This window comes from Hemiscyllium ocellatum, chromosome 32 (assembly GCF_020745735.1).
Source record: "Hemiscyllium ocellatum isolate sHemOce1 chromosome 32, sHemOce1.pat.X.cur, whole genome shotgun sequence".
Lineage (NCBI taxonomy): Eukaryota > Metazoa > Chordata > Chondrichthyes > Orectolobiformes > Hemiscylliidae > Hemiscyllium > Hemiscyllium ocellatum.
Genome location: NC_083432.1, coordinates 40,842,323 through 40,864,662, shown reverse-complemented (window position 1 = coordinate 40,864,662; position 22,340 = coordinate 40,842,323). Strand labels below are relative to the sequence as shown.

General features: G+C 43.5%; 1 protein-coding gene across 2 annotated transcripts in view; it reads left to right on the top strand.

The window, feature by feature from the left end:
• Positions 1-22,340, top strand: part of rapgefl1 (Rap guanine nucleotide exchange factor (GEF)-like 1) — a 122,567-nt gene that overhangs the window by 16,177 nt on the left and 84,050 nt on the right. The window lies entirely within an intron of this gene.

The following is a 22,340-nucleotide window of genomic DNA, read 5'->3' as shown; positions in this document are numbered from 1 at the left end:
GACTAGGGGGAGGGGCGATGGAGGTGGGATAGGTGGAAGGAGGTCAAGGTGAGGGTGATAGGCCGGAGTGGGGTGGGGGCGGAGAGGTCAGGAAGAGGATTGCAGGTTAGGAGGGCGGTGCTGAGTTGAGGGAACCGACTGAGACAAGGTGGGGGGAGGGGAAATGAGGAAGCTGGAGAAATCTGAATTCATACCTTGTGGTTGGAGGGTTCCCAGGCGGAAGATGAGGCGCTCCTCCTCCAGCCGTCGTGTAGTTGTGTTCTGCCGGTGGAGGAGTCCAAGGACCTGCATGTCCTCGGTGGAGTGGGAGGGGGAGTTAAAGTGTTGAGCCACGGGGTGATTGGGTTGGTTGGTTCGGGCGGCCCAGAGGTGTTCTCTGAAGCGTTCCGCAAGTAAGCGGCCTGTCTCACCAATATAGAGGAGGCCACATCGGGTGCAGCGGATGCAATAGATGATGTGTGTGGAGGTACAGGTGAACTTGTGGCGGATATGGAAGGATCCCTTGGGGCCTTGGAGGGAAGTGAGTGTGGAGGTGTGGGCGCAAGTTTTACATTTCCTGCGGTTGCAGGGGAAGGTGCCGGGGGTGGAGGTTGGGTTGGTGGGGGGTGTGGATCTGACAAGGGAGTCACGAAGGGAGTGGTCCTTGCGGAACGCTGATAGGGGAGGGGAGGGAAATATATCCTTGGTGGTGGGGTCCGTTTGGAGGTGGCGGAAATGGCGGCGGATAATACGTTGTATGCGCAGGTTGGTGGGGTGGTAGGTGAGAACCAGTGGGGTTCTGTCTTGGTGGCGGTTGGAGGAGCGGGGCTCAAGGGCGGAGGAGCGGGAAGTGGAGGAGATGCGGTGGAGGGCATCGTCGATCACGTCTGGGGGGAATCTGCGGTCCTTGAAGAAGGAGGCCATCTGGGCTGTGCGGTGTTGGAATTGGTCCTCCTGGGAGCAGATGCGGCGGAGACGAAGGAATTGGGAATATGGGATGGCGTTTTTACAGGGGGCAGGGTGGGAGGAGGTGTAGTCCAGGTAGCTGTGGGAGTCAGTCGGTTTATAATAGATGTCTGTGTTGAGTCGGTCGCCCGAGATAGAAATGGAAAGGTCTAGGAAGGGGAGGGAGGAGTCTGAGACAGTCCAGGTGAATTTCAGGTCGGGATGGAAGGTGTTAGTAAAGTTGATGAACTGTTCAACCTCCTCGTGGGAGCACGAGGCAGCGCCGATACAGTCATTGCCATGTTTTTGGAAACATAATTGGCGGTTTTCAACTGCCCTCAACTCTGAAAATGTGCAATATGTATCTTTTATTCATGCAGAGGAATTTGTTGTTTCTGGATAAAAAGAACATGTCCACACATTTTACTTTATTCACAAAAGGCTATGGAGACAGCCAATGCCTGCTGCAATGCCCCAGCCAATCAAAGTCATCTTATTTGATTTGGGTTTATTCAGTTAACTGTGAATAGCCCGTTGCATCTCCATACCAACTATCGTCCAACCAATCCTCTTCTCATGCTGCATAAATTGTTTTCTTAATTTCAAAAATATACTTTACACATAGCCACAAACGTAGTTCAGTTCTATACAGTAGCATATCAAGGAAACAAAAGCATTGGAGTTTGATTTTATCCAACAAACCAAAGGCACCCCTTACTCGAATCAGACTATACTTGCATGCATTTGAAGCACCAGCAGGGTCCAATAACTGAATGGACCCCCATTCAAATTTGGCAGGAAGGCCTCAGACAATGGTCTTTTCCCACTGCGTTTTGTGTGTCCCCAAGTGTGTCCCACAGCACGTAGTCCTGGACCATGGAATGTATCAGCCTGCAACACTCAGTCGAGGTCAACTCTTTGCACTGGAAGATCAACAATTTTTTCTTGCATTTCATTCCTAATGAGTGTAAGATGAAAAGCTTCAATTCCATGTCTCTTTTTAGTTACGTTAAGTTCTGGACTGAGAAAGAATTAAATGATCTGGACTGGGCGCTTCAGTGCAGCACTGATGACTGCTATTGTGTCTCAGACTGCAATTACTCCATCACTTCTTGCCTTTCTCCTCCTCATAACCACAATCCTCTGAGAACCTGCGGTCTCCAATGTTAGCCTCTTGTTTATGCCTCCTGATGAAGAGCTTTTCTTGAAACATCGATTCTCCTGCTCCTCGGATGCTGCCTGACCGGTTGTGCTTTTGCAGCACCACACTTTTTGACTCTAATCTCCAGCACCTGCTGTCCTCACTTATTGCTAGTTGATTATAACCTTATTGCGAAGCCTCTTCCAAGGATGCCCACCTTGAAGAAGTTCTCCTGCTCCCTCCACAAGACATTCCTGATGAAGGGTTTATGCTTGAAACATTGACTCTCTTGCTTCTTGGATGCTGCCTGACCAGCTGTGCTTTTCCAGCGCCACACTCTTTGACCTTGCTCCAGCCTCCCCTTCATAGGCACCATTTCCCACTGACCCTCAGGTCTTCCTTCACTAAAATCCTCTGCCTCACCCCTTTTCTCTCCTCCTTTAAAATCGTCCTTTAAAAGGAAGCTCCCTGACCAAGCTTTTAGACACTCTTCCTAACATCACTCATTGTCAATTTTTTCTTACATGCTTGAAGCTCTCTGGGACCCTGTTAAGGATGTTATAAGAGTGTTCTTTGAAGTTTTAGACTTTGAAATTCTGAGTATTTAATATCTTACACAGTTCTTTTTCTCCATGTTAACTGTCTTTCCTAATTTGGACGGTTCCAGTGCTGACCAATGTGCCCATGTTAATCACTGCACGTGGCCACTTATGATGATTACCTCCATCACGTTGGTGTTTTATTAGTCAGCAAATTAGGAATTCAGATCTTGCATTGCATTCTCAGTTGTGTTGAGATAAACAAGGCACTCTCTCCAAACACCTGCCCCATCTTCAGTTACTGGGCAATGTAGGCAAGTACCAACCTGTCCCTTCACTTCAGTGATTCAGATGGAAGCAGCTGTACTTTCAATGTGTTCACAACAGTCAGCACCTGTACAACCCTTCAAAGAAATAACTACTTTTGTTTCTCTATTAATGGGGTTTGAGGATAATGCTTTTTTTTTTGCTGTTCAGTGGGATTTGACAGAGATATAAAAAAAATTAAATCTTTCTTGTCTCTTTTATATCTGGTGCCTCTATTGAGCACTCCTTGAAGTATGCCTTTGGCAATAATTCTAGGCACTCCCTTCATTATACATACTTCATTGAAGTCTATGTAGCTCATCCTCTGAGCTGTGCCATTTACCCTGAAGGAAAGAAACAGGGTCTGCAGAGGTGGTTGTATTCCCGCGATGTACTGTAATATCAGCCAGGCAACATTTTTAATAATGATTCAGTTAGCTGGTTTTGCGCTGAATCAATTTGAAATGTGAACAATAAGGTGCCCCTGTCACTCCTAGAAACTCCACTGGGAACATGTGCTTCCTCACCACTGCCCTAGATATCACAGCCACTGTGTATTGGTGCTGAATCACATGTCTAACCTCTGGGGAGCATTATCATCATGAGAAAAGGGAGAGCTTAAGGATGCTATTGCACGCAATCAATGCAATCATATTTTGTGAGTTGATGACTTTCTATGATGAGGATGACCTTTTCATATGAGCAAGAATGTCACGGGAATTATACAATTATTGTCAGACCTGCCAGTGCCAAATAATTTGTGTGAAGCAAATGATGTCCCTTTAAGAAAACTGTGTGACTATTTATTCTTGTGTGAAAAGGAGATAAATACTGCATTTTAGAGCCATACAGGGTCGTGTTTTCCCATTTTGTCTCCCTCCCCATAGAGTTAGAGTCATAGAGCTGTACAGCATGGAAACAGACCCTTCGGTCCAATCTGTCCAGTGAATACAGGACCAGTTAACCCAATCTCTACTCCTTGGACAGATACTGCCATCCCAGGAATGAATCTGTGAACAGTCACTGTACTCCCTCAATGGCAAGTATATCTTAAGTAGGGAGATCAAAACTGTATAGATTTGTCCAGGTGTGATCACAGTAAGGCCTTGTACAACTTCAGTAAAGATTAGATTAGATTAGATTCCCTCCAGTGTGGAAACAGGCCCTTCGGCCAAACAAGTCCACACTGACCCTCCGAAGAGTAACCCACCCATGCCCATTTCCCTGTGATGAATACTATGCCAATTTAGCATGGCCAATTCACCTAACCTGCACATCTTTGGACTGTGGGAGGAAACCGGAGCACCCGGAGGAAACCGGATTCTTTGTCATAGAGTCATAGAGATGTACAGCATGGAAACAGACCCTTCGGTCCAACCCGTCCATGCTAACCAGATATCCCAACCCAATCTAGTCCCACCTGCCAGCACCCGGCTCATATCCCTCCAAACCCTTCCTATTCATATACCCATCCAAATGCTTCTTTTTTTTTGTAGATATTTTTATTGAAATTTAACATTTTTGCAAATTTACAAAAATAAACAAAACTCTCAAATACAAACATTGATGTACAATTAAATCATATATACAATAGTCATAATTTAACAAAGAAAAGAAAAAGAAAGAAAACAAAAAAAGAAAAAAAAGAAACGAAAAAAGAAAGAAAAAAAAAACTCAACTTTCTACTAATCTAACCTATAACTAACCAGAGTGTATACCTAAGTCTCTTACATGCTCGGAATGTATAAACATCAAATATAATAAAACCCGTATTCGCGCAGGATTCCTCTCCCAAGGGGCCCCGGAGCAGCCCGGTCTGAAATCTTCACTAAATAAAAGCCCTTGTTAGGATAGCCGAAATATCTGCATTTATATAATTCAAAAAGGGCTGCCATATTTTATAAAATAATTCAGTCTTTCGGTGCACCATATTTGTGAGGAAGTCAAGGGGGATATATTCCATAATTAATCTGTGCCAATTTGAAAGTCCAGGGGGGCCCTCAGCCACCCAGTTCACCAAAATATTTTTCCTTGCACAGAAAGAGAGAATAGAAAATAGTCTCTTCCCATGCATATCCAGAGATGAGAGGTTCGAAAAGCCCAAAAGGAGAGATACAGGGTCCACCCTAATTTCCGTTCCTAAAATTTCTGTCAGGGTATTTGCCACTTTAGTCCAGTATCTGCGGATTTTCTGACAAGTCCACAGACAATGTAAAAGAGTACCCACCTCTATTTTGCATTTAGGACACATTGGAGATGCTCCTGCCTTAAATTTTGCCAGTCGAGCCGGAGCTATATGGGCCCTATGAAGTATCTTTAGTTGGATAGCCTGAGTTCTGTTACAGATAGCAATTCTTCTAGCATTTTCCCAAATGTCATTCCACATATCCTCAGAGATTTCTAGCCCCAAGTCCTGCTCCCATGTTTTAAGCAGGTCATCCATGTCTCCTGAGACTCCATCATGTAGCAAATGGTATATAGTACTAACGGAGGATGCCCCTGCTGGTCGTAAGACATTACGTTCTCTGTCTGATTTATAAAGACTATCTATTAATGTAGTCTTCCTCTGTATATAATCTCGAACTTGGAAGTATCGAAAGAGATCCCCATTAGGTATTCCGAATTTCAGACGCAGCTGTTCAAAGGACATCAGGATCCCATCTTTAAATAGGTCCCCTAAGCATGAGATGCCCCTGGATCTCCAGAGTTTAAAGGTGGCATCTGTAATCCCCGGTTGGAATCCCCATGCGCCTACTATTGGTGCATGGGGGATGTTTTATGTGAGTTACCCTCATTTTGCCGCATTATATTCCAGGCCTTAATTGTGTTTAATATTATGGGATTTTTACAGTGGTCTGTAATGATTTTCCTCTTATCTGAAAATAAAAGGTTAATAAGTGGGTATTTTACTTGGGAGGCTTCGATATCCAGCCAAATTGATTGTGGATCAGATGAAACCCAATCAGCTATGTAACTTAGTAGGGAGCTTAACTGATATTTCCTAAAGTCTGGGAAGTCCAGTCCTCCCCTTGCCTGTGGAAGCTGTAGCTTCTTCAGCTTAATAAGGGGCCGTCTATGGTTCCAAATAAAGGAGCCCAACCAGCCATATAATTTACGTAGGGCTAGCCTTGGCAGCATCAGCGGGAGCATTCTCATAGGATATAAGAGACGGGGCAGAACATTCATTTTAATTAATGCTATTCTCCCTAGCCAGGAAATCGGAAGGTCTCTCCATCGCTGGAGGTCCTGCCTTATCCTTTCCATTAATTGTACAAAATTAGCCCTATACAGCTGATCAAATACTGGCGTGATAAAAATACCTAAATATAAGAAGCCCTCCAGGGACCAACGGAAGGGAAAAGGGGATCCGTCCATTAAGTGGGGTATCATAGCCAGACCACCCATTGGCATGGCTTCCGATTTTGAAAAATTAATTTTATAGCCTGAGAATGCACTAAATGTATTAATAACTTGAATTAGACGAGGCACTGACATTAAAGGATTACTGAGGAATAAGAGAACGTCATCTGCATAGAGGGTAATTTTGTATTTACCTGTACCAATCCTCGGGGCCGTTATATTAGGATCAGTCCGGATGGCTTCTGCTAATGGTTCGATTATCAGTGTAAACAACAATGGTGAGAGAGGACATCCTTGACGGCAGCCCCTACCCACACTGAAGCCATTCGATCTTAACCCATCAGTAATAACAGCTGCTTTGGGGTCATTATACAATGTTGAAACCCATTTGGTAAACACCTGTCCAACGCCAAACCTTTCCAATGTGTAAAATAAATATGACCATTCAACCCTATCAAATGCCTTTTCCGCATCCAATGAAATTACTACTCCTGGTATCTTTCCCTGATGACAGGCTTGGATCATATTCAAGACCCTTCTGATATTATTGGATGATCTGCGGCCCTTAATAAATCCCGTCTGGTCCTCCTTTATAATATATGGCAGTACCCTTTCTAGTCTTAGTGCTAACATTTTTGAGAGAATTTTAAAGTCTACATTTAGTAAGGATATTGGTCTGTAAGATGTACAATCTTCTGGGTCTTTTCCTTTTTTGAGGATAAGAGAAATATTTGCTTCTTTCAGCGTGGGCGGGAGACAGACCTGACTATGCGCAAAATTATACATATCCATAAGTGGGTCAACCAATATTCCTGTAAATTCTTTATAGAATTCAGCTTGAAATCCATCCGGGCCCGGTGCTTTTCCGCTCTGAAGTTGCCTAATTGCCTCAAGTATTTCTTGGACTGTTAAAGGGGTATTTAGGGCCGACACCTGTTCCGGAGTCAGGCCCGGGAAGGTCAAATTTTTAAAAAATGACTGCATCCTCCTAATCCTATCTTCACAATCCTGCGATCTATATAGTTCAGAATAAAATTCTTTAAAGGTCGCATTGATCTTTTTATGATCATGAGTCAGGGTACCTGTACTTTCCTTGATGGTCGGAATAGTTTGAGGGGCTTTCTTTTTCTTTGCAAGAAATGCTAAGTATCCACCCGGTTTGTCGCCATATTCATATAATCTTTGTTTCGCAAATAATATTTCCCTTTTAGCCGTTTGAGTAAGCACGGTGTTTAAAGCTGTCCTAAGAGCTGTAATCCTCTGCAATTTTGTGATAGAAGGTCTATCAGCGTATGCTGTTTCGGCTGCTTTTAGGCGAGCTTCGAGCAGACGCTGTTGCTCTCCCTTCATTTTCCTCTGGGTCGCTGAATAGGAGATGATCAAACCTCGTGCATAAGCTTTGATGGTCTCCCACGTCATTGACGGATTGCTAGCCGTACCAGTATTAATTTCTAAAAAAGTTTTAAGTTCTTGGGAGAAGTACTTTAAAAATTTGCTATCTTTTATCAGGAAGGGGTCCATACGCCAATGCCGAGCAGATGTCCCATTGTTCTTTACCTTAGTTTCCATGTATACAGCGGCATGGTCAGAGATTGCTATAGTACCTATTTTACAGGTTGCTATAGAGTTTAGAAAAATCGATGGGGCAAAAAACATATCAATTCTTGTGTGACATTTATGTGGATTAGAGTAGAAAGAAAAATCTCTACCCTGTGGATGGAGACATCTCCATACATCTACCAATCCTAATTCTTTATTCAGGTCCGCCAGTTGTCTAGATCTGGGAGATACTCCAGCGGCACTCTTGGGAATCCTGTCTATTTCCGGATCCATAATACAATTAAAGTCTCCCCCTATAATTGTATGACGGGCACCAAAGGCCGTCAGTTTTGTAAAAGCTTCCGTTATGAATTTAAAGGGGTGTGCCGGGGGGCAGTATACATTTAAGATCCCATATTCCTCTCCATTTATGAGGGCTTTAATCAAAATATATCGTCCAGATTCGTCTTTTATCTGATTTAGAATTTTCAAAGGGAAGTTCTTCCGGACAAGGATAACGACTCCCCTGCTTTTTGAATTAAAAGAGGAAAAAAAGGCCTGATCAAATCCGCCCTGTCGTAATTTTAAGTGTTCTTTATCCGACAGGTGTGTCTCCTGTAGGAGAGCTATATCAACTCTCTCCTTCTTAAGATTTGATAATATTTTCTTCCTTTTAACTGGCGAATTACTCCCCCTGACATTCCAGGTGCACCACTTAACCGACTGTTCAGCCATAATCATCTGGACAGATCCGAGACCCCTCGGGAGGGGAAACCCTATCTAGAACATCCCGAGCATGGAGCATACAAGATTTACAAAAGTAAAGGTTCTCTGATACACTCAAAACAATATAACAAAAAACTCTTTCTAAGTATAAAAAATATAAAACATTCCGAATTGGAGATTTTCTCCCTTGTTCCCAGGGAGTGTCACTTCCTCTCCCACAGTCCATCTTACCCTCTTCCAACCAGTGCCCCACCCTTGACCCAGGTGTTCCTCAATAAAATGAGGAGAATTCAAATATAATATAAAGCTAGAGTTAACAGTGAACACCCCACCCCCACCCACACCCACATCTAAATATATTTGGGAATATTAATACCATATATAACTATAAGATTACAATCTCAACATGTAATACTTAAATATAATACCACAAAATAACAGGGGAAAGAAAAACAACCCCGCTCCTAAAAACAGAAGTAAAATAGAATAAGGTAACCACCTCTCCCCATCAACATTAACCACACACATAGGGGGAAAGATAAGAAAAGATGAAGGGATGTAAACCAAAATAATGGGAAAGGCAGACCAGCGTCCACAATCTCTTACAGTTTATTTAAGAGAGTCCAAGAATTCCTTAGCCTTCTCCGGTGATCCGAAGTTATATATGGATCCTTCGTGGCCAAGGCGTAGCGTCGCTGGATATCGTAAGGAGTACTGGATATTTAAGTCCCTTAAACGCTTCTTCGCCTCATCGAATGCCTTCCTCTTTCGGACCAAAGCTGGGGAGAAGTCCTGGAACAGCATGATCCTGGATCCTTTGTGGGTCATAGCTTGGGGATCTTTTCCCAGATTTCTTGAGGCTTCCAGGAGCATCTGCCTCTCCCTATAGCTCTGCAGCTGGAACAGGACCGGGCGTGGGCGCTGGGTTGAGCCGGGCCCACGTACTGTGACCCGGTAGGCCCATTCTACCCTTACCTGGCCTGATCCAACAGGCAGATTTAAAAGTTGTGGCAGCCAATGCTCTAAGAATGCTGTCAGCTGGCCTCCCTCTTCCTGCTCGGGCAGGCCCAACAACCGAATATTTTTTCTACGACATCGATTTTCGAGGTCATCAATGTGGTTTTCTAGGTTCTGGACTCGATTCTCGAGAAAACGGATGTGGTCGGCTGTTGATTTTATCCCAGTCTCTGAGGCTGCGGCCTTCGACTCCACCTCTCTGACTCGGCACTCCAATTCCTGAATGTCTCTGCCCTGCTTCTGCAGCTCGGCTGATAGTGCTTCTCTGCTCTGCCGAGACTCATCGATAAAAGCATCAATCTTCGCCTCCCACCTGACAAACATCTCCTCAAAGCTCATCTTCATTGGTAAATCTCCTGAAGTAGCTGAAGACACCTTTGTTGCAGCTGAAGAGGGAGAGGGTGGGGGAGGGGTCCCTGCTTTCTTAGAGCCGCCTGTTCCCTTCCCTTTACTCATTTTCCAGCTAGTATTAGACTATTTAAATGTACTAATAGGTAACTATTTAAGGTTAACAACTATTATAAATGGTTTAGTGAGTGTGGTGGGGGTGGATAGCCCACTTTTCCCAAGTTTTGGGTAGAGCACTGTGGACTCAGTCTTGCTGGGTCGCCGCCATCTTGGATCCCCCCAAATGCTTCTTAAATGTTGCAATTATACCAGCCTCCACCACATCCTCTGGCAGTTCATTCCATACACGTACCACCCTCTGCGTGAAAACGTTGCCCCTTAGGTCTCTTTTTTATATCTTTCCCCTCTCACCCTAAACCTATGCCCTCTAGTTCTGGATTCCCTGACCCCAGGGAAAAGATTTTGTCTATTTATCCTATCCATGCCCCTCATAATTTTGTAAACCTCTATAAGGTCACTCCTCAGCCTCCGACGCTCCAAGGAAAACAGCCCCAGCCTGTTCAGCCTCTCCCTGTAGCTCAGATCCTCCAACCCTGGCAACATCCTTGTAAATCTTTTTTGAACCCTTTCAAGTTTCACAACATCTTTCCGATAAGAAGGAGACCGGAATTACATGCAATATTCCAACAGTGGCCTAACCAATGTCCTGTACAGCCGCAACATGACCTCCCAACTTGTGTACTCAATACTCTGACCAATAAAGGAAAGCATACCAAACGCCTTCTGCACTCCAAGATCTCTTTGTTCAGCAACACTCTCTTGGACCTTACCATTAAGTGTATAAGTCCTGCTCAGATTTGCTTTCCCAAAATGCAGCACCTCGCATTTATCTGAATTAAACTCCATCTGCCACTTCTCAGCCCATTGGCCCACCTGGTCCAGAACCTGTTGTAATCTGAGGTAACCCTCTTCGCTGTCCACTTCACCTCCAATTTTGGTGTCATCTGCAAATTTACTAACTGTACCTGTTATGCTTGCATCCAAATCATTTATGTAAATGACAAAAAGAGGGCCCTGCACCGATCCTTGTGGCACTTCACTGGTCACAGCCTCCAGTCTGAAAAACAACCCTCCACCACCACCCTCTGTCTTCTACCTTTGAGCCAATTCTGTATCCAAATGGCTGGTTCTCCTTGTATTCCATGAGATCTAATCTTGCTAATCAGTTGCCCGTGGGGAACCTTGTCAAACACCTTACTGAAGTCCATATTGATCACATCTACTACTCTGCCCTCATCAGTTTTCTTTGTTAAGTCTTCAAAAAACTCAATCAAGTTTGAGAGAGTAAACTTCTGTGCTCTCTGGTGGCAAGCTTGGAGGTAGGAACAGCATTAGATTTGTGAATTATGCCTGAATCCTGCCACATTCCCACCTCTGCCAATGTTCATGTTCTGGGCAAGAGTGCCCTTGTAAAGGAACAGCACAGTCCCTTGCTGGCTCATTCAGCCTATTGGGTCCTTGGTTCAGTAACAGTGATATTAACAATTGGTGTCAGTGTCATATTTCAGATTGAACTATTCTCAGCTGGCATTGATGTTCATGGAACCACGTTGTAGATGGAGGTTAAGATCCGATCAGCCATGATCTAATTCAAATTTCAGAATAGGTTTGAGGATCTGAATGGTCTTCTCCTGTTTAATGTTCTCCGAGATGGATGGGGAAAATTGGCCAGTGTTTGAATTATTGTTCACCATTCATTGACTGCCCATAGATTTGTGAGATGCCAATTGACATTGTCTCATTGACAAAATGACAAGGGTTGGACCAATCTTCTTGAGTTCAAATTGCCATTATTGATATTGTCAGATAAACAATTGATGCGTTTCATGAAAGAGCTCTCATCTGCTGTTTCCCTGGAGCTATTTGAAGCAAGCTAATTTCAAGCAGATATATTTTTAACTACAGTGAATAACTGGCTGAGTTTTAAATTTATTCCCCGTTATCATTTTAAAGAAGAATTAATGAAAAATTAATTAGAGGGCAGACTGTATTTATTTAGCTATTAAGTACACCAAGTAAATTCATGAATTACATTAAGTAGGTTAAACTAAATATAGTTATTACGTTGACACAATAGTAATAGTGAGACAGTTGCAAAGAAAATGAATGTAGATAATTTGGGCATTGTACCAAGAATTGAGCCACATTGAACTAAGAAATACATCCTTTGGTTTGAGCGTATTTGTGAAATTACAAGGCAGGTGCTTTTAAAGTAAATGCTAAATTGAACATCTCCTATGAATTGGCAAACATACAATCTCTTATCCTCCTTTTATGTATCACAAGTAAACTATCACAAGGTTTTCAGACAAAGAATTATTTGCAATTTCTGCAGTGGCTGTCACAATGTTAGGACACAAAAGTGTTTGACAACTGATGTAGCATTCGTAAAGCACCATCATTGGTGTAATGTGGGAAACACCTCTGAATATCCATGCACGGTAAGCTCCCACAAATGTCAGTGTGATGATGAACAGATCTGTTTTGGTAACATTGGTTGAAGTATAAATATAGGCCACTTCAGGGAGGGGGAATGGTTCTTGTGGTGCAGTGATAATATTTCTGCCTCTGGGCCAGGGAGGTCTGGATTTAGTTCCCACCTGACCTGGAGCTGTCTCATAACATGTCCAAATGGGTTGATTAAAAATATTTTGTTAAATAAATATTGGCCTAGACATCAGGGTGAAATCCAGCAGTGCTTTGAAATAGCACCAAGGAATCTCATACTTCCATCTGACAGGGCAGAGGGGATCTTATTTTTGCATCTCATCTGAACGTGGAAGATTATATGCCAAATAATTCTCCGTAGACATCAAAGTATTTTATAGAATACTTCCATATGAAGATTAATCTTCTGTAAACCTACAGGACGCTCAGAAATATTTTTCTCTTTATTGTTTATTCAATCAATCGTCAAAATCTGTCTTACTGAGTATCCAATTTCATGGAATTCCTATGATTCCAATCTACAGTTTCCTATTTATATGGAATTCCACATGTAACTTTCCCAGTTAGAATCAGAGAATCCCTACAGTGTTGCAGCAGGTCATTAGGCCCATCGAGTCCACACTGCCCCTCTGAAGAATATCCTACCTAGACTCACATCCTACTCTACTCTTGTAATGCTACTTTTCCCATGGCTCATCCACCGAACCTGCACATCCCTGTGTTTTATGGGCAGTTTAGCATGGCCAATCCATTTAACTTGCACATCTTTGTGACTGTGGGAGGAAATCGGAGCACTCTGAGGAAACCTACGCAGACACAGGGAGAACGTGCAAGCTCCACACAGACAGTCGCCGGAGGGTAGAATTGAACCCAGGTCCCTGGCACTGCGAGGCAGCAGTGCTAACCACTGAACTATCATGCCATGGTTTGGTTGGAAATTTGACATACACAAAATAGTTTCAATGAATACTTCAGGGAAGCAAATCAATTTAAGTATAACATAAATGCGCTCTTTCATTTCTTTCTTATTCTTTATCCTTCCTCATTTCCATTTTTATACCTCAAAAACTAATGGGTAAGTGTTTGAAAGTTTAATGAAGTGTTTCACAGAAGAGAATGTTTAGAATATAATTTCAGTCCTGATAAATTGCAAGTATTCCTGCCATACCTGAGCTCCCATAAGTTAATGAATCCTCTCACTGAGCTATACACCAGAGTCACTTGAGGAGCCAAGAATTGATCTTTAAACTCGTCTTCCTTCCTCTTACCTCTTCCCCCTGCATTACCACAAAATTATTGAATTAATGAAGAAAAAATCCAATTTTGAATAAATGTTCTGCTTTAACTTTCAAATTGCTGCACTTTGAATTTTGATTTAGTCTGCCCATGGCTAACTAGTTCTTCTTTACTGCCTGGGATGTATCCTGACTACAGGGAAATGGGAGCTGCTGGATGCCAGTGTGATTCAAAGCAGACTCTGTCTGCAGTAAGTCTCTGTGGCTGCAGGAACCTCGGCTCCGTGTTTGTGAAGTGGACGTCAAGCTCCAGAATCTGTGACACCTCAGAGAGGGGCAAAGTTAGCTGGATATTTGCCTCAGGATAGGGTCGCCTGAGTGAAGTTTCAGGGCCAGAGGCATTTGGCTACAGATGAGATAGGTAAGGGAAACCCAGACTGTCGGAGCCTTAGCCTCTGCAATTGTCCAACAGGCTTGAGGTTCTTTTAGCTGGTCTGGATGAGAGCAGGGTCTATAGTTGAACGAGCAAACTGGTAATGGCATTGTGTTGAAGAAGCCAGTCAGGTGGGGGAACACAAAAGAAATATAATGGTCGTAGGGGACACTGTAGGGAGGGGGTATTGATATGGGGCAACTTTTTCATGCAGAGGTGGTGCGCATATGGAATGAGCTGCCAGAGAAAGTGGTGGATTACCAATATTTAAAAGTCATCTGAATGGGTATAGGAATAAGAAGGGTTTAGGGGGATGTGTGCCAAGTGCTGGCAAATGGAGCCAACTAGGTTAGGATAGCTGGTCAACATGGACGAGTTGGACCAAAGGGTCAGCCCTATGATTCTATAACTTTATTGTTCTCCCCAGAAGAGATAGTCCAGAAGGCTGTGTTGCCTACAAGGTGCTAGGGTTTGGGGCTTACGTGGCTCAGTGGTTAGCACTGCTGCCTCACAGCACCAGGGAGCCAGGTTCGATTCAGGCTGTGGGTGACTGTGCAAACACCACACAGACATTCTCCCTGTGCTCTGGTTTCCTCCCACAGTCCAAAGATGTACAGGTTAGGTGAATTGGCAGTTCTAAATTGCCCCTAGTGTTAGGTGTATTAGTCAGAGGTTAATGTAGGGGGGTGGGTTTCTCTTTGGGGGGTCGGTGTGGACTTGTTGGGCCAAAGAGCCTGTTTCCACATTGTAGGGAATCTAATCTGATCAGGGCTGAAGAGGAATATAGAGAATAATTTCTAAGGTAGAGATAGATCAATTCTTGATGAGCATGGTAGTGAAAGGTTATCATGTAGGTAAGAATATGGAGTAATCCCATCAGCCATGATCTTATTGACTGATGCAGTGGACTGAAGGACCTATTACGTTTGAATATTGAACTTAACTTGACAAAGAGCTGTATAAAATCTCACTTGTAAAAGCTTTTAGTAAAATCAAAGCGACACCAGATCAGCAGGATGCACAATCTTTTACTGCTGCTGTCATGTACCAGTAGGAGTTTCTTTTAACACCCTCATACCTGGGTTTAGGTTGACAACTCCTACAATAAAAGGCTCCATATGTCTGCATAATATCTTGGCAGAGCTGAAAATGCATTACATTGCTGAATATTCATGAAATATTTCTGACACATTTGCAATTTTTTTACAGAAATTGCTATCAGGCCTCTATAGTTTAAATTTGATACTCCATTAATATCTATTAATTTAGGATGTAGATTTGCTCACTGAGCTGGAAGGTTTGTTTTCAGACATTTCATCAACACACTAGGCAACATCATCAGTGAGCCTCTGGTAAAGCACTGGTGTTATGGCCTGCTTTTTATTTAGTGTTTAGGTTTCCTTGGGTTGTTGATGTCATTTCCTATGGTGATATCATTTCCTGTTCTTTTTCTCAGGGGGTGGCAAATGGGATCCAAGTCAGTATGTTTGTTGATAGAGTTCCGGTTCGAATGCCGTGCTTCTAGGAATTCTTGTGCGTGTTTCTGTTTGACTTGTCCTTGGATGGATGTGTTATCCCAGTCCAAGTGGTGTCTTTCCTCATCTGTGTGTAAAGATACTAATGAGAGCTACAAACCTTCTCAAAACTCGCTATCTATTAATTTAACCTGTTATAACTACCTGTATGTGCACTTGTCCCCCTTTCTCTACAGATTTTGTGAGTGCTCCCATCACTTTTTGGCAAATATTGCGATAGCTGCACCTTTTGATTTGATTTTACCTGGTTAAATGAAAGAAAAGCCATTTGCTCCAATATATTGTGAAACTTTCACTAAAAAACACCTTTTAATTGACTTTTAAAGGAAGGTGAATACATCAAGATATGAATATTTTGCCTCAAATTGATGGAGGGTGATGGGATTGTTACAGTTTGCAGTTTAGAAGATCCAGCAGAGTTAGATATATCCTCTAGCCAGCAGCATAGTGTTCCATGGTGAGTAATGGGATGTAGTATTCTGTCAAAAAGCAATGAACCTTCTGACCCACAGTGAGCAGATATTGAAAATTGGCATCAATTACATGTCTCACATACTCCAGGCATCACATTGAGATAGCTGAAAATGTGTTGCTAGAAAAGCGCAGCAGGTCAGGCAGCATCCAAGGAACAGGAAATTCGACGTTTCGGGCATAAGCCCTTCTTCAGGAATCCTGAAGAAGGGCTTATGCCTGAAACGTCAAATTTCCTGTTCCTTGGATGCTGCCTGACCTGCTGCGCTTTTCCAGCAACACATTTTCAGCTCTGATCTCCAGCATCTGCAGACCTCACTTTCCCATCACATTGAGATACTTCAGTTTCTATCACATCTCAAATGCTGCTTTATGTCACAATTCAGACGTTTCCTTCTATTGCATATATTTCAAAGTAATCTTTTTTAAAAAAAGACAAGATCCTACAAATTCAGTATCCCATTCCCACTTTCTCTCCCTATCCCTTCATCCCTTTAACCACAAGGGCCCCGTACAGCTCCCTGTTGAATATATCTAACGAGTTGGCGCCAACAGCTTTCTTTGGTGGAGAATTCCACAGGTTCATAACTCTGAGTGAAAACAATTCTTCCTCAACACAGTCCTGATTGGCTTACCCCTTATTCTTAGACTGTCCCCCAGTTATGGACTTTGCCAATATCCCAACCCACTCATTCCTCTAAATTCCAGTAAGTACAAGCCCATTATTCTAAGCATTGTATTGGGGTAGTAGTTTTTGTTTAAACTCTCAGATACAGTGCTTGGACACTGTTTTCACTATCTGGGATGCTGTATGTAAATTACTTCTATACTTGTGTATCATTAGAAAGACAGGCTTACATTTAAGTCATGCCTTTCACAATCACAGTCTGTTTGAAAGCTGTTTGCTGCCAATGAAGTGGCGTCACTGTTTCAATGTTGGCAAAACAATAGCCAACGTGTACGTGACCAGCTGAAGAACTCCTACAAATGGAAGTAGGTAATCTATTTAAATCATGCAAATGGAAATTGGCTTGTACTACTGATCCGCATCAAAACTGCGCCATGGGATCTTTTACACCCACCTGAGAGGGCTTCTCGGAACTCAGTAATGCCTCATCTGAAAGATTGCACATCCTGACAGGGAAGTATTCTACCCAGGGCTGTGCTGAAGTGGCACTCTGAACTGTTTGCTCTCGAGTCCTTGGAGTGGGACCTCTGACTCAGAGGGACTAACTGAGTCACAAACAAGATTTTGTTGTTCACTGGTGTATCTTAATGAATGAAGTTTTTATCTAAAGAGTTTTACAAAATTCCAACTATGATAAAATTGTCCTATAGGATAGAAAGTGAGCTAGTCAACATTAATGGAACGAGGCATGTGTGTTTTTTTAAAATCAGTTTGGCTGATCAACTTTGTAAAACACTAATATATTAAGCAAAATATTGATTAGCTGTTATTAAAGTTAATGATTTACCAGTTCAGACGCCTGCTGTCCAAAACCACTCTGATTCGGTGCCAGTCAGAATGCTTCGTTGCTTTCCCCAAGGTATTTCCTAACCCATGGAATTTTCTTTTGCCCCAAGAATATAAACCATGCAATAAATGCACACCAGATGCAATATTTTTCTACTCTGCCTGGATCATTGATCTGAACAAATGCTCATGAAGGATGATAGTCTTGCTAATGTCCTTTGCTATACCGATTTATAAAAGGAACATCAAGCGAGGGAAATTTGATGTTTCATGTATGGACCTGTTAAAATAAATTAGTATTAAGGTGTGGAATTGTGAAAGTAGATGGAGGGTTTTTTTTAAATTAAACTACTACTTTATACAGAGGGCCTGAATACTATTCAATGCCAGTGGATGCTTAGCGAGAAAGAATGTAAAATCACTATGATCAGTATCTAGCAAAGGGGAAAGAATACAGAACAGATGCTCAAAGTATTTTCAAAGTTGACACCCGAGCTGAGACTGTGAATCTATCTGGAAAGATTAAACAGCTTGGGGCTTTCATCACTGAAAAAGGAAAAAAAAACTGAACAAAACAAAATGAAAGAACTGCAGATGCTGGAAATCCGAAACAAAACAGAAATTGCTGAAAGAGTTCAATAGGTCTGGCAGTATTTGTGGAGAGAAGTCAGAGTTAACTGATTGGCTCATGGATGAGAAAGGTGCATTGTGACCTGGTCAGGCCTAAATCCTCGTGGTGTCAAATGATGTTCCCCAAATAATTCAATAGCTTGACAGCATTGAGCTTCTTTCACTCAATACCAATGCCTTGCAGTCTGTGTCCCTTTTCAGGTCCAGGCTGATGCAAGGCTTCTCTTTTTATATTAAACTGATTTTTCATTTGAAGCAATGTGCAGCCTCAATTTTCCATTTTGTTATGTGTTGCATGTCTGACTGACTGTGGATCAGGAGAGTACAGGTGTCAGTATAAAGAAGTTCGTGGTTGCATTTTCCTGTATTTTTGTGTAAGCCCAAAGACAACTGAGAACAAAAAGATCTCCATTAATCTGGGAATTTGCATAAATTCGCTCTTTAAGACTTTCTGTTGACGACTACAGCTTCGAGACAATGTAGATGATGAATAAGGTCAAAACCCTGCTCCAGTGGGGCCATGGGACATTCAGAAGGGTCCAGAGACGTCGCTGTTGCTGGACTCTAGGCTGGGGGACTTCAACACTAGGGATGGGAGGAAAGAGATTTAAGAAGGGCAAATCTTTTACACAGAGAGTGGTTCGCATATGGAAGGAAGTGGCAGATATGGTTGCTATTCCATTTAAAATACATTTGAATCACTACATGAATAAGAAGTGTTTGGAGGGATATGGGCCAGGAGCTAAGTATGTGGGGCTAGTTAAAGTTGGGATTATGTTCGGCATGGACTGATTGGACCAAAGGAGTCTGTTACTGTGCTCTATGACTCTAGAACTCCTCCCTACTAATTGTTGTGAAATTGCTCCACCATGGCCAGGAATCCGAGTTGTCATCCAAGAATTTCAAGGATTTTCCAAATTCTGGAATCGTGGTGCTGGAAGAGCACAGCAGTTCAGGCAGCATCCAAGGAGCAGCGAAATTCCCCCCTAGTCCAGGAACTCCCCACATATGTCCGAGACACCACCCACGCCCTCCACCTTCTCCAAGGTTTCTGTTTCCCCAGCCCCCAACGCCTCATCTTCACTATGGATATACAATCCCTCTACACCTCCATCCACTTTGACCAGGGCCTCCAAGCCCTCAGTTTTTTCCTCTCCAGATGTCCCCTTCCACTGACACTCTCATTCGAATGGCCGAACTCGTCCTTACCCTTAACAATTTCTCCTTTGAATCCTCCCACTTCCTCCAGACCAAAGGGGTAGCCATGGGCACACGTATGGGCCCCAGCTATGCCTATCTCTTTGTTGGCTACGTAGAACAGTTGATCTTCCGTAATTACACCGGCACCACTCCCCACCTCTTCCTCCGCTATATTGATGACTGCATTGGCGCCACCTCGTGCTCCCGCGAGGAGGTTGAGCAATTCATCAACTTCACCAACACATTCCACCCTGACCTTAAATTTACCTGGACCATCTCTGACACCTCCCTCCCCTTCCTGGACCTCTCCATCTCCATTAATGACGTCTGACTTGACACTGACATTTTTTACAAACACACCGACTCTCACAGCTACCTGGATTACACCTCTTCCCACCCTACCTCTTGCAAAAATGCCATCCCGTATTCCCAATTCCTCCGCCTCCGCCGTATCTGCTCCCAGGAGGACCAGTTCCACCACAGAACCCACGAGATGGCCTCCTTCTTTAGAGACCGCAATTTCCCTTCCCACGTTGTTAAAGGTGCCCTCCAATGCATCTCGTCCACATCCCGCACCTCCGCCCTCAGACCTCACCCCTCCAACTGTAACAAGGACAGAATGCCCCTGGTGTTCACCTTCCACCCTACCAACCTTCGCATAAACCAAATCATCTGCCGACATTCCCGCCACCTCCAAAAAGACCCCACCACCAGGGATATATTTCCCTCCCCACCCCTTTCCACCTTCCGCAAAGACCGTTTCCTCCGTGACTACCTGGTCAGGTCCATGCCCCCTACAACCCACCCTCCCATCCTGGCACTTTCCCCTGCCACCGCAGGAACTATAAAACCTACGCCCACACCACCTCCCTCACTTCTATCCAAGGCCCTAAAGGAGCCTTCCACATCCATCAAAGTTTTACCTGCACATCCACTAATATCATTTATTGTATCCGTTGCTCCCGATGCGGTCTCCTCTACATTGGGGAGACTGGGCGCCTCCTAGCAGAGCGTTTAGGGAACATCTCCGGGACATCCACACCAATCAACCACACCGTCCCATGGCCCAACATTTCAATTCCCCCTTCCACTCTGCCGAGGACATGGAGCTCCTGGGCCTCCTTCACCCGCACTCCCTCACCACCAGACGCCTGGAGGAAGAACGCCTCATCTTCCTCCTCGGAACACTTCAACCCCAGGGCATCAATGTGGACTTCAACAGCTTCCTCATTTCCCCTTCCCCCACCTCACCCTAGTTCCAAACTTCCAGCTCAGCACTGTCCCCATGACTTGTCCGGACTTGTCCTACCTGCCTAGCTCCTTTTCCACCTATCACTCCACCCTCTCCTCCCTGACCTATCACCTTCATCCCCTCCTCCACTCACCCATTGTACTCTGCGCTACTTTCTCCCCATCCCCACCCTCCTCTAGCTTATCTCTCCACGCTTCAGGCTCACTGCCTTTATCCCTGATGAAGGGCTTTTGCCCGAAACGTCGATTTCGCTGCTCCTTGGATGCTGCCTGAACTGCTGTGCTCTTCCACCACCACTAATCCAGAATCTGGTTTCCAGCATCTGCAGTCATTGTTTTTACCTCTAAGGATTTTCCAAAGTCTATCTTGGCTTACAATGCAGAATGCCTTGGTGTGATCAACAAAAGTAACATACTGGCCCTAGTTTTGCTGGTGATGCTTTTCTTTTTGTTTGTCCAAGTGCACGCCCAGGTGGTGCACCTATGGGATCTCAAATGACACCAGCTCTCTCGGGTGGGAGGTTTTTTTCCTGCAATGATGGTTACAAGTCAGTTCAGAAGTAGTCCAGCCAGGATCTTCCCAGTAATAGGAAGGATGATCCCACAGTCATTGAAATAGTCTTGCTCTACCTCCTTTGTTTTTGTACAGAGTGTTGATAGTAGTGTCGCAAAGATCCTGTGGAGCACTAAGACAAAAACAGGAGAAACTCAGCAGTTCTGGCAGCATCGGTAGGGAGAGAGTAACAGAGTTACCATTTTGAATCCACTGTGACTCTTCAGAACTGAAGAAGGTTCCAGTGTTGCAGTGCAATGTTGCTCTGTTCCCAGTAGTCCATGAAAATCTCATGGAGTGTGTAGGTTAGGCCCACCATAGTTCAAGGCCTCAGTTGAATTCCAAGGGCTTTAATGCTCTTCACCTGGTTGATATCAGTCAGTTTCCTCCAGAGTTGAGTTTGTAACGACTTTTATTTTGATAGGAGGTCATTGATGCAGTTTCTGGCAGTATCATTTACTGTGTACTTGAACATAAAGAGTGGATTGATCCAACTTAATGGTGTGGCTGGACAAATCGGTCCCCACAATGAAATCTGGCTTGATTGCTCTTTTCTTTTTGTCCGTTAACATGGTGATTCGACATTTACACACAACTGCAGCTTTTCTTTAAGAGAATAGAAATGTATTACATAAAGGAAGAAACAAATCAAGCTATCAAAATGTTAGAACGATCTCACACAGAACAAATCAAAGTGATGAATCCTACCTGTCAACATGATTTTTTTCCACATATCTGAAAATATAAATTTTCTCAATTGTAATAATTTAGAGATTTCTAACTGAACTCTCCTGGTTTGAAAGATTCACAAATTAAACCCTTCCACTAAACTGACAGGTTCCCTGAACTAACGTAAACTCCTCCTAGGAGAAAAACTAAATTTGCTTCTAAACTCAAATCTGGTGCCTTCTGCACTGAACTTTTTGAAACATGTACATCTTAGATTCTTCTGAACTTATAAACAAAACTAATGGTCTTACATATTTACCCTAACCATTGTACACCCAACCATGTAAACACTCCTGATGAAGGGCTTTTGCCCGAAACGTTAATTTTCTTGCTCCTCGGATGCTGCCTGACCTGCTGTGCTTTTCCAGCACCACTCTGATCTAAACTCTGATCTCCAGCATCTGCAGTCCTCACTTTTGCC